At 39.3% G+C, this 14,153-nt stretch overlaps 1 protein-coding gene across 4 annotated transcripts in view; it reads right to left on the bottom strand.

Annotated features, from left to right (window-relative positions):
• The window catches only part of TNS2 (tensin 2), a 1,145,004-nt gene that overhangs the window by 195,702 nt on the left and 935,149 nt on the right, over positions 1 to 14,153 (bottom strand). The window lies entirely within an intron of this gene.

Here is a 14,153-nt window from a genome sequence, read left to right as displayed (position 1 = left end):
TATATGATACAGTTTAATTAAAGAAAGAGATGCACAGCTGTTGTTTTTCCTGGAGGGAGAATAGAGATGATTGATGTATGTAAGCGAGGGTTTATCATATATGACGAAAATGGATGGAAACAAACTGGAATCCTCCAAAAGTGAAAACGCTGACTTGCCCTGGTAGTAACACTGAAACACTTATAAAAAGCATATTAATAAATGAATACATCATTTGAAAATATATTTTAAAAAGAAATAAAAAATATGAGGCTAATAAATGACAAATAAACTCAGCACTTCAAAATAACTAGGGAAAAATAAATACATAAAATTAAGTAATGAAAAACTCCAAAGATACTCCAGCATCAAGTTCTTATGTGTCTAAATGAACCTATGTCATACATGCACTAGCCCACTGCAGAAAATTGCTAGATATCAAAATGAAGCCTACAGAAACTCTGCATTCACCAAAACTGATATGAAGAGCAAGAAAACCTTACACAACTAGAAAACTATAAGAACCAGTACATTCAAGCTACATCTCTTAAAATATAATTTTAAGTCAAAAAGCACAGATCTAAAAATCAAAATAAAAGAAATAACCTAACAAGATGACACAGTAAAGACAGCTCCATGGCAGATGGGGATAAAGCCATGACTATGACCAAAACTACTTGCATTCGATAAGTGTCCCAAGTACTACAGAGGTCAGCCAGTGCAGGTGAAGAATGATGAGGATTAGCCCGGTCCTCTCCTAATGGGAGAGGGACACATATCTCATTTACACATGCCTAGCAGTGTATGCCTGGAGGAAACTGGGGGCCTGTCAGGATGTGACAAACCACAAGGAATGTATCGCTATCTGAAAGGTTACAACTCTTCCTTAAGTGATGAACATACCCTTGCACTTCCCAATGCATGCCAAAAGCTTGCGTGATTGCAGAGGCATGAGCTTGTGACAATTGTTATGACAAGTGAAACTCCATGATAGATGCCTAGAAGATGGTCACGGTTTAAGATTAGCTCTTGCTCTGTAAAAGGAATGAATGAATATAACTGCAGTGAAGACTCTGCAGTCAGCAGGCAACCAAAACACAGAAAAGGTATCAGCATAAAATTCAGAAATGTAACTAAAATGAAACAAACAAAAAGCAAAAGAAACACTCACACACAACACGTACACACAAAATTACTAAATCGAACATTTGCACCGTGTAGATCCATAGATCACCCTGTGATATTACAAATATCTAGACTCATGGCAAGGGTGTAAGAAAGAAAATGAATGCCTGTGCTACACAGAAAATTACTTGTACACCCTTTATCAGATACACCAATATCTTGGGTTTCACACACAGGCAGCTATTAAATTATCCTTACTTTGTGTAGTTATACACAAACATATGTCCTCCTAAACTAAGTGCTTCCTCAGTTTCCAGTGAAAAAGGCACATACATGTTGTGTAATGGAACCATGCATTTAAAGCAAAGGCTTCCTTTTATCACAGTCCCTACAATGTAAGTTTATTTAAACAATAAGCCCTAATTATATACATTTTCAGTTTCTCAACATTCTAAGGGAAAAGTACAGTAATTAAAAATCAAAAAAATGTGCATTAAAATGAGGAAAACCCAGGCAAGAAAGTACAGTTGTGTACACTTACCATAAATGTAGATGTTAGAGTGTATTCACTGTTGCAGTCATTACATTTGAGTAATCTGCTGGCAGGTTGCCCCCAGTCAGCTTGAATATCAAAGTCTTGGGTCCTGCGTCAGTTGCCATCTCCTCTTCCATGATGTTAAGGGTATAAAACATGCAGCTGACGCCATTTTCTTTAGTTTTTCTTGCCCCAGATTGTCAGGTGCCCCCCAAATGGGGAGCAAAAAAAAAAAAAAAAAAATATATATATATATATATATATATATATATATATATAAATGCAATTGTAACATAAACTTTACCTTCATCTAAAAGCAAATACACCACAAAGGCTGTAAAGTATAGTGAAGGAAAGAGAAGTTGTAGAAAAGGGGGATGGCGGGTGGGTAACACGGACTGCAACAGTGAATACACTCGAACAACTACATTTATGGTAAGTGTACACAACTGTACTATGTTCTTCTTGTTTCACTGTTGCAGTCATTACATTTGGGTAGAATCCCAAAACTATGGATGGGAGGCTGGAACTAAATAGCCTTTGGAGCGGCTATAAGGCCCTGCAAAACTGCAGTGGCAAAGCCTGCCCTGGACTTAGAGAAGAGAGGCAAATGATAATGCTTTGTAAAAGTATGAACAGAGCTCCAAGTAGCAGCTTCTAGAATATCTTTGGTTGGCACTCCTCTGAGAAAAGCTGCTGAGGTAAATGCAGCCCCGGTGGAATGTGACCTGATACCCTTGGGCACCAGTTTACCATGATGCAAATAACAGAAACAAATGCAGTGACTTATCCATTTTGAAATGGTCTGCTTTGAAATAGCCTTTCCCCTCTGATCTTGCAGCAAATGCCACCAGTAGCTGCTCAGATTTTCTTAGAGATTTGGTCCTGTTTAAGTAGAATCTTAGTTGTCTGTGAAAGTCCAAGGAATGCAGAATCCGCTCCCCCCTTGTTCTACGGATTTGGGTAGAAAGTTGGCAGGTGAATAGTTTGGTTAAGAGCCACACTGGATACCACCTTAGGCATAAAGGAAGGGTTGGTCCTGAGGGACACACTGTCTGGGTAAAATATAATAAAAGGCTCCACAGCCATGAGGGCCTGTAGTTCTGAAACCTTTCTTGCTGAAGTGATTGCTAGAAGGAAAGCTGTTTTCCAAGATAAAAACTTTACATCCACAGTAGCTGCTGGTTCAAATGGAGGCAGGGTGAGCTTTTCCAACACAAAATTGAGGTCCCATGCAGGAATTGGTGATGATCTTGGGAGGCCTTAAATTTTTGGCCCCTCTAACATGCTGTTTTAGCACAGGATGAGAAAAGATGGGAGGCACTGTGTTGTAATGAGCCGAGATGGCAGAGGCATGGATTTTTATTGATGAAAAAGATTGGCCCTTGTCAAGCATCTCAGTTAAATATTGTAAAATCTGAGGAATATTTGGCTTTGCTATGTCAGTCCCTTCTGCTTGGTTCCAAGCACAGAATCTCTTCCATTTATCAGCGTAAGATTTTCTAGTACTAGGCCTTCTGGCTTCCAAACTAACATCCATCACAGATTTAACTGAGAGGTGGTGTTTGAATAATTACATGATCAGCCATGCTGCTAGGTTCACAGTTTGGAGCTGATTATGCAGAATTTGATTGTTCTGCTGAGACAGTAGATGAGGTATTTGAGGCAAGTACCAAGGAGGGAGTTGAGACATATTCCTTAGAATTGGATACTAGTGCTGGCGAGGCCAGTCAGGGGCAATTTGGATCATTTTTGTTTTTTCCTGTCTGACCTTTAGCAGGACCTTGGGAAGAGGAGGCAGAGGAGGAAAGGCATAGACGGATAGGATTTTCCAACTGAAGGATAGAGCATCCACCTTCCATGCTTGTCTGTGATAAGTCCTTATGCAGAATTTGTCCAGCTGATAATTCTGGGGAGAGGCAAATAGATCTATGTCTGGGCTCCCCCATTTCTCTGTTATCATGCTGAAGACTTGTGGATCCAGTTTCCACTCGTGAGGGTCCATAAGATTTCTGCTTAAGTCATCTGCCAGAGTATTTTGTTTTCCTGGCAGGAATTGAGCTTGAATATGTACTTGCTAAGTCAGAGCTGTGTCCCACAATGCCATGGCTAGTCTGCAAAGGGGGTAGGAATGTGTACTCCCCTACTTGTTTATGTACCACATAATCGTGGTGTTGTCCATATTTATCAGTAGTTGTCCTGGATGAAGTAAGTCCTTGAAGGGTTTCAGGGCATTCTGAACAGCTAACATCTCTTTCTGGTTGATATGCATTTATTTTGGGCTCCATATGCGCTGAATGCATCTCCCTGCCAGGTGGGCCCCCCAAGCATAGTCTGATGCATCTGTAGTTAGGGTTTGGTTGGCAGAGGGTAGAGTGAAAGACTATCCCATGTTCTGGTGACATGTCTCTGCCCACCAAAGAAACTCCTGTTGTCGGCAGGGAATGAGGGGAACCATTGTTTCCAGACTGTGACAATGTTGACTCCATAAACTTTTTAGATACCACTGTAGTTTCCTCATATGCAGTCTTGGATATGGAATTAGTAGAATGCAGGATGCCATGAATCCCAAAGCCTGTAGAATTTGTCTTGCAGATAACTGGGTTTTTGCTGCCATCTGTTTGAAGTAAATAGTCAGTTGCCTTTGTTTGTCTGGCGTAAGGTAAGCCATCTGGGCAGTTGTATTCAAGCTTGCACCCTGGAATGTAATCTTTTGAGAGGGTACCAGTTGTGATTTCTTTTCATTTATTGTGTACCCTAGGCGTGTTAGAAGCCTTTTTACAAACGCCAGATGCTGAAGCAGAATGTCTTTGTTTTCTGCTTGAATGAGACAGTCGTCCAAGTAAAGATAGATTTGTATGCTTCTTTGTCTGAAAAATGCAATTACTGGTGCCAGGCACTTTGTAAAGACCCTGGGCACAGTAGATAAGCCAAATGGCAGTGCAGAGAATTGTTAATGCATAAAACCAGCCTTGAAGTGGAGGTATCTTCTGCATGATTCCCTTATTGGGATATGCAGGTATGCCTCTTTTAAGTCTAGAGTCACTAGCCAAGCGTTCTTGCCCAGCATGGGCAGAAGCTGTTGCAAAGTCAGCATTTTGAATTTTGGGATGTCCAAGTATGTATTCAAAATCGATAAATCCAGTATTGGGCGCCAGGCATTGTCTTTTCTGGGTACCAAGAACAGTCGAGTAAAATCCTTGTCCTTTTTCTAGTTCTGGTACTGGCTGAATAGCCCCCATATCCATAAGGGACGTAACTTGTTTCTGTGCCTCTGCCCATTGATTTTGTGGCAGATCTGGCCAACCGTTTGGAATTGGCAAGGTATGGAAATGAAATCAATATCCCTGGGATACTATATTTAATACTCACTTGTCCTGGGTTATTAACTGCCAATTTTGAGCATGAAGTGCTAGTTTTCCCCATAAGTGGGCTGCCAAAAGATAGTGCTTGGTGATGGCAGAGGGAAGTCATTGAGACTGTTTACTGTAGGGTTGTGCTTTGTTTCCTCCAGATTTGGAGGTAGAAGCATCCCATTGCTTTGACCTGTAAGAACCCTGTGATTGATATCTGGAGCCTTTTGAGTGCCTGGATTTGCCCCGTGAGGCTCTGTCGGACACAGGAAAGGACCAATTTTTTGTAGGCCAGTGTCTACTGAATCTTGGCGGCTGCACTTGTAAGAAGTCTTTTACAGTTTGAATAGACTTAGCTTTGTCTTCCATTTTCTTTAACACCTCTTCTGCCCTATTACCAAACAGAGTATCATGCTGTAATGGTGCATCCAACAATTTAGCTTTAACATGATCAGGCAGATTTTGCTCCTTATGCCAGGCATGCCTTCTAATCACAGATCCAGTAACTGTGGCCCTGCAGGAGGCCTCCAAGGAATCAAAACCACATTGCAAAGTATGTTTTCCAACCTGTTCTGCTGCATGCAATAATTTCTGTAATTCTTTATTTTCTGCACATTCAGAAATCAACATAATTTTCTGTTTCAATAATCCCATAACATGCTGTTGATATTTAAGCATATGAAACTGGCAGTTTAAGGCCCTCATTGCCAAGGTTGCAGATGCATAAACTTTCTTTTCCTATCTATCCAGCGCCCTGGAATCTCTATCAGAGGGGGTAAGATTCTTAGCTATTGAGGCCTTTACACCTTTGGGACCCTGTGAGATAGTTTCGGGGTCAGCAGCAGGGTTTTAGAATAAAAATTTGCGAGAGTCAGGAACCCTGTAATATCTGTCTGACTTGCTAGGAGCCAGAGGTAGGGAATCTGGAGCCATGCTCGATTCCGAAAACACATCAACAATGTCTAATACAGGAGGTATGGCCAAAGGCCTACGCTGAGGAACAAGAAGGAAATTGCTAAGCCTCTTTTTTGATTCTGAGAAATCTTGACTCTCCCAATGAAAACGTTCCTTCAAAGTGTGCAAGGTTTCCCCAAAAGAATTATCCTCAGGAGGAGATGCAGATGGGATGGATTCCTCTGCATCTGAATCCTCATAGGGTGGTACAGAAAATGCCTGATCAGAAAAGGAATCAGAAGAAATAGAAACCTGATCTGAAGATTCATAATCAGTGTCTTGCCTAGGCCTCTTTTCAGGGGGGGGGGGGGTTGGGAACCCCTGATCAAGGTAATTAAGTCTTCAGCCATTTTGATCATCTGTTTTTTGGGCATAGAGGCCTGAGCACGTGGCTCATGCATCGGCTTTTTAGCCTTACAAGTTGCTTTTGTCTTTGTTTTTGAAGCTGGCGTCGGTTTTATATAGAAATGCTGAGGCCTGAAAACACCCTCAGAAGCCGGTGCCTGCTCAGCGGCTCCGGACCCATCCGAGGGAGAGACATCCACGGGTACAATACTTTGAGAATCTCGCGGCATGCCGGACTCCACATGGGTCTCGGTAGAGGCCTGCGACTCGAACGTAGCAGGTATCAGGGGCTGCAAAAGCACCTCACTGAGTACCAGTGATTGGATTAGGAGAACTTCGTCGTCGGTTTTGGACCTCGACCTCATTCAACCCAGGTGCTGTTGTTGCATTTAAAATCACCTGCCACTTATATTCCAAAAGTTCCACTTTTAGTTTTTCATTGCCACCCCTTTCATTATGCAACACCCTGTCAATTACAAAAAAAAAAAAAAAAAATCTCTTAAAGTTGGTACATACAATACTGTGCATATATAGAACATCGGCCCTAAGATGTTCAACTATCTGGTCTCTCAGCCTACGGATATAGTTTTACCTATGTAAAATGCGCTACAGCTGGTACATGTAGTTAAGTACACCACCCTCTGAGTGTTGCAATTAACCCTTCCTGGACATGAGATAGTCCTGTTGTAACTCGGGACACTTACATAAGGAATATAAGTGGCAGGTCATTTTAAATGCAACAGCAGCATCTGGGTTGAATGATTTTATTTCTATAAGGCCAGTTTTGAAATAGCGAGCCACTAAAGGTTAGATATGTTATTTTATATTTACATTGTTGTGGATTTATTTTAGTGCATTTACATTAGGTGGAAACACTTTAAATATTTGAGTATTTTCTTTTTTATATATTTAGTATAAGATTTGCATCTGTGGGTTACAATTGTATTTTATGTATGGTTCTTTTTTGTATGTAGTTTAGCTTTAAGATGATTGTGCTTCATTCTTAGTTGAATAGCAAGTGATTGAGAAGCGTATGTAAGGAGTTTGTGAACAGCTACCATTCACTCTGATGATGCCACTGATTTATGGTGAAAGCGCTTAGTGTGTGGAGCAGCATTAAAAGGCTATCGGATTTAAACTGTTGTTCGTGGTTCATTTTGTTTTTACAAGTTTACTGCCCATTGGGTATTAGTTTTTTCGTGTGATGTCTTAAAGTGTACCTTTACTAATGGAAATCAGTGAATCATTATCTCCTGCAGAGAAGGAGAATATCACGAATACATAACCTAACAAGAATGCAGAGGAAATCACTGGGGCTGCTCAGTAAATTCCCTATTTCTTTGTAAAGCACTCCCAGCAAATGTTGGTTTACTGCACTTACATAATGGTGCTGATATGTTAAGTATAAAAATGATCGTTTGAAGATAAGGTAAAGACGATGTAAGGATAAGTCATCTGGCATCCAGATGCAACCCTTTTATTAAGATGTGGTTATACAAATCATCAAGCACAAAATTGGAAAAAAAATCACCCTCACTCAAGAGTGTTGTAAAATTAAACTCATGGCAATATATTACCTCTGTATTATCAATACCACCTCAGTGGGGAATGCATAATAAAAATACACCATAAAAATATCCAGTCAGTTTAAATAAAACAGCGTCCATGGAGAACATGCACAGCTGAATCTTTCCCACCAAACTTGTCAAATTAGGTACTTCAAGGGACTTTCATGATACTAAAAAACATCACAAGAGGGAATGTGGTTTACCACATATTATTTAAATCAAGAAAGCAGTTATTTGCACTTTGAGTTGTTTCATATGGGAGCTTTTCTGCCCAGGCCTCCACTGAAAAAGGGCCTTGTGCCCAGCTGGACTTTCCTGGTAAACAAAACAATAAATAAATAGAATAAACGTTTAGCTCTTTCTAACATAAACAACATTCTTTTACAGCAGCAAAGTCCTTAAGTTCACCATAGACACACATACTCTGTTCTAGTGGCAGCTGGTGATTTCTAAGCTCAAAAGGGCTAAAGGAAAAGTTTTCACTTTTTCAGTTGCCCCAAATGTGACCCAATGCGTGTGACCAAATACATGACTTCACAGTGAGTGTGGACAAGACTGTACTGGAATAACTACTGTGAAGATAACTGTACAGGTCTTAGAGACACATGGGGTTGTAGATGCTATATTGTGCATTTTATTTTTTTTCCCAAACTTGTGATCCCATGACAGTCTAACAAAATCATGAGGGGAAAAAAATCAGCCTTATTTTTTTTTCTTTCAAAAAAAGTAGTAAGCCATGTCAAATGCCTCCTCTGTTCAAAGCTGACAAATAGTAATTCCCAATAAAATGTGAAGAAAAACACTCGAGTAGATCTACAAATCATACTTAGAGATAGTGAAGTACAAAAAAAAAAAGAAAGTGATATATAGACAGCTGCCAGGAGTATCACCTCAAACACTATAAATAATATAGAGTTATACCATGTTAATGTCATGTTGTGATCAAACGAATGACTACATAAATACTGGCCACAGTAATAGCTTGCTGATGTCAAACACGTATAATGCAACATGTGGAATTGTTCCCCCAGCACATGAAAACACACACACACACAGATGTCACAGAGATGTTACCAGCAATATTTGCCACTTTATTGACTCTGTACACCTTAGATGACAGTGATCAAAAAATAACAGTAACATTTATGTATTTCTGCTCATCGGTGTCAGATGCATTTAGTGTAACCCATTGCAACTGCCCCCCCCAGATCAGTTCTTTGCCATCGATACGTGCAGTGAAACTCACTTCATCCCCAAACATGCACACAAATGCACGCACTTTTACATATATACGCATAAACACGCATGTACTCACCAGCACACAAAGACCTGCCCTCTAATTCTATTCATTTTATTGAATCTGTACACCTCAGATGGCAGACTGTGATAAAACAATAAACAATGGTCCCAGTTATGAATTTTAGCAATTTGCTGCCAAATGCATACAGTGCATGCACTGCAAATCTCTTTCTTTCTTTCATCTATGTGTGTGTGTGTGTGTGTGTGTGTGTGTATGCATTATATGCATCTACACATGTATACTCACACACACAAACAACACACATACACATTTATACTTGCATATTAAAAAAAAAACAATATATATATATACATATATATATATATATATATATATACATACTATATATGCATATATATATATATATATATATATATATATATATATATATATATATATACTACATATGCATATATAGTATGTATATATATATATATATATATATATATATATACACACACACACACACACACACACACACACACACACACAACAAACGGTTTACTATCAAAATGTGGAATGGCACTTGCATGAAACTGAGATGGTTGAGTGCGTATTTTCCATGCCGATCGGGAAATGTGCAAATCCACATTAGCGAATGGTTGTGTGCATTCGCTAATATGGGATCGATGTTCTGATAACAGATCGCACTACAGTGGGGCTCAGAAAATGTACTCTTTTCCTTACAGTACTGCAATCTCAGAGGTGGAATATATAAAATGCAGGGGCTATAGGGGGTGCCCTGCAAAAATGTTACCGGTAACATGAAATTTTGACATTGGAACTTCCTGTGTTTGAATGTCGATTTCAAGGTTACCATTTCGACATTTTGGAAATCCTGTATTATGAAATTCGGATAACGAATTTGATCAAAAAGTGGAAAACTGTTTTGATTTTTCACATTTTGATATAAAGAAATTGAGTATTTCACTTTGTTGGTGCCAAAACAGAATGTGCCCCCCCCCCCCCCAAGATGTGGATAAGAAAAAATACATACAGATGTACTCTGCATGCAGGCAGGCTGTGACACCACTGAAGAGTACAGACTATCATTTAAATTTACAAAAAATATTTAATACATACATATATAAAGGAAAGTGCTTGCACCTTGCTCCCCACTTTTTCACATGTTTGAATTGCCTATCAGGCTGCCTCCAGTTCCCTGAGGCAGCCTGAGCCAATGGTAAATAGCTGCTCACTGCTTCCTGTAGCAGCCCAGTTAGTTACCACTCATGTGCCAGTTCTTCCTGGCAGAACAGTAGAAGGGCATGTGATAAGGTGTAACCACCATATTCTCTATTAGGGCATATGTCACAAAGATGAAAAAAAGTCAAGCATTTAAATTTATGCCTCAGCCAAGTAAGCTGACCCCCCCTCCCCCACAATTTTACAGAAACTGGAACTCCATATGCATGCACGATGGCATGTCCAGAGTTTGTACTAAGCATGATGAAGTTCCGAGTCCCAAAAAGGAAACATTTACTACCTATTAAATAAAACAAATAAATACAATAAACGAAGACATTTTTTCATGGGGGCGGGATTGCAGTCCAGCATAATGTCATCCCAAGAAATCCAGTGCAACCTTTAGGATATTAACATGAATCATAAGACAAATACACATAAACACATTAAGCCTAAGAACCACTGCAGTAGGTAGGGCACTACAAACAGGACACCTCTCCTGTCCGCTTACTTAGATGGGGGTAGAACAAACAGGACACCTCCCCTGTCTGCCAACTTGGAGGGAGAATTGAACATTCTAACAGCTTACAAAGGATCACTTATATAATCATGGCAATCCCTTAATAGACTAATAATAAATAATAAAATAAACTGCTTGTCAAATTGTCTATCTTCAAGGTAGGAAGAAAAATAGCAACCAATCTACAAGCAGTGTATAAGTGGTCACAGACAGCTTATAAAATGTGTCAAACTTTTTTAAACACTAGATCCCCCTAGCTAGTGTTTAAAAATGTTGACCCATCTTATAAGCTGTCTGTGAGCACAGGAGGCATCAAATGGGAGTGGAATTTTCTTGCTACAGCTGTGATATGAAATGTCTCAAAGATTCAAAATGGGACGGCTTCAAGTAGTAAAGGACTAGTTTGCTGATTCAAATTCAGTTCTAGGTGTGAACCAAGACCACTGAGAGTTAATGTTACCTCCTCTGCCTTATACAATGTACAAGATAAAGCGCTGTAAGCTTTCCGATTACTATATTTACAACTCAGTGCTTTAATGGCTAGGTGGTCTGGGCATACTGTGTGAGTACAACTGAATAGGATTCTTATCCGGAATTAATTTATGCAGTAAACAGATATTTGCATTGGCCCTGCTTACTAATCTAACACCTCAGTTGACCAAAACGTGGCAAGAGAAAGAAAAATAAATGTAATTTTTTGCATGGGGTGGAGAGAAGGCTCCTCCATATTAAGTGCATAACCATGTAGGTTGTACAAATACTGCCACAAGATGCAAAACTGCTGACTTTGGCCTTGAATCTACTGAACAGATGCAGGGCAGCTGTGTGTCAGAAAAGGGAAAAACCAAGTGTACTGTCTGGAGATGGCCACTTCAGAAGCAACTGTTGGATCTGAAGTATCTCCCCCTCAATAACTTCTTAAGGTGTTTCTGCCTAATAGCTCATGGCCGATGTGCAAGTCAGAATTTAGAAAACTATAAACTTACTCTTTTCTAAGCTCATAGAATAATATTTATTGCACCTCACAGATAGAAATTTTTCAAATCAGTAAAAACCCGTGTTAAAAAGATTTCAAATGCCAAGTTAAGGTGACTAGTAATAAAATCTATATAGATATATTTATGTAATGCAGGAGGGGACGCCATTCATCACAAGGAAGATTTGGAGATGAGAACAAAGCATGCAATGATTATTCTTTTACCTAGAAGTGAGGGGATGGCATAGGGGCAACACCCTGTACACATACAACCTTTACCAGAGGCTACAGGCAAAAACCATAAGCCTCGACTACAGAGATCTGAAGCTAGCTGAATGCTAATGCTACTGATAGACTTAACCTTGTCAGAAAGGGGAGAGGGTGTTATCAACAACCCTACTGCTTCATTCAGTAAATTAATGGAATGGGACAGTTAGTGGTCCTATATGAAAGGAGAAATCCAGACCTACTTTGGGAAAAAAGTACGTGAGAAATATGGAGGGATGATAGGGAAGCAAGCTGAAGGCAAAGAAAGCAATTAAATAACAAATAAGAACAGACTCTGATATAAACCTGAATGCAACTCATCTAAGCTACTTTTGAAATGGTTAAAGCATTTAAATGCTTAGAAACATAATTTAATGCAAAATACAGTTATAGAGGTGTTTCAGCGGCCACTGTAAATAACGCTTCACATCTAAGAATAAGTATGAAACACCAACTGAAATGGACACACATGGAGAGAAGGAAAACCAGTTTATTAAGAGTAGTGTCATCATTAAGGTCATATATGGGTTCAGCTGCACAGGAAGTCACAAGATGCACTATATGTGAGTGTACACACACACACACACACACACACACACACACACACACACACACACACACACACACACACACACACACACACACAAGCATCATATGAATGGTGTGCATGTACAAGCATTTGAATGGCTTAAAGAGAAAAACTATAACAGCAGCTGGCCAAGATGACATGAAAGTCTGAAATGTAGCCTCCTAGCACACAGTGAATGAATATGCTGGGACATGCCAACAAATTATATAGAAGCAAGGCAATACAATGGAATACTGAAAGGGGAAGGGCCAGTAAAGCTATTCAAGTACACCTAGCTACAGACAAAAGGAATACACAGAAAAACATCACAAATTACATACAGCTCTAAACAGTCAGAGCACAGTTCACTACAACGGCAATATCAAGACTGAAACTGCACAAATGCCAATAAAGAAGCCAGCAGGCTCTAATAATTTGCAAGAATTACTGATGCATTTTTCAGAAATGGTAATAAAATGGTAGTTAACCACTGAAAATGTGAAAAATGAAGTATTACACAACTGGAGGTTTATGTTTGTTCAAACTTTGGTAACCTCCGCTGATGGACAACTACTTCAGAGAAAAACAATTGCGTAGTCTCCTGTTATCTTTTTTGAGAGTATGATGCTATATTAATCTATTTTGGTTCTGGAATAATTTAAATAATGAAGGAGTAGGGGATGACCTCTTCTAAACTGCACTGCCATCCATACTGGCATTTTCTTTTACAGTTCTCCTCTTTCCTAATTTAAATTTGCAAGACGACGTAACAAAATGCTTTGACATGAACAAATGGCAAAAGCAGGCAGCTTTGTGATTCCACTGTACTTTTAATTTTAAACTAATAATGATTTTGCACTTTGATTGCATGCTCACAACAAAACATCTGACTGTAAAAAAATTCTAATTGTCTTACCACATCAGCTGTCAAGATGACACCGTAATAAATAAGACATGTCCTTTAATTTTTTCACTTACCTGAAATAAACTACTACTTACTGGTACTATCTGCATCTATATAACTAAACGTTTTTTTTTTGTCATTTCTGTGTTAAGACTCTGCTAACTCAAACAGGTTACTTTTTAATGACTCCAAACTTCTATGCCTTCACTGTTACCGTTATCTTTAAAATATATGATTAGTTTCAGTGTACATAACAAGGAAAACGCAGTGTGCATAGCTAATGCACACTAGAATACAACATCAGCCTCCTGAGGAAGCACACACATCTGTCAGCACAGAGCTCTGCAGCACATACTTCGCTAACAAGCCTGACATGTACCTTCAGGCATTACAAACTTGCAATTTCCGTATGCTGTAATGGAGGAATGACAGGTACTGAAGCAAAGAATTGAGAAATCAAAACTGAAATGAGTTGGTGAGATTAGCCCACAAAATGCATACCCTCCCCAACAAACAGATATAAACTACACTGATTTTAGACTAGCATCTCAATTTGTAGGCTAAGCTTTTTTAT

This window comes from Protopterus annectens, chromosome 9.part0 (assembly GCF_019279795.1).
Source record: "Protopterus annectens isolate FY-2018-M chromosome 9.part0, PAN1.0, whole genome shotgun sequence".
NCBI classification, from domain to species: domain Eukaryota; kingdom Metazoa; phylum Chordata; order Ceratodontiformes; family Protopteridae; genus Protopterus; species Protopterus annectens.
Note: the sequence above shows the minus strand (reverse complement) of the source record. Positions and strands in the feature narration are given on the sequence as shown.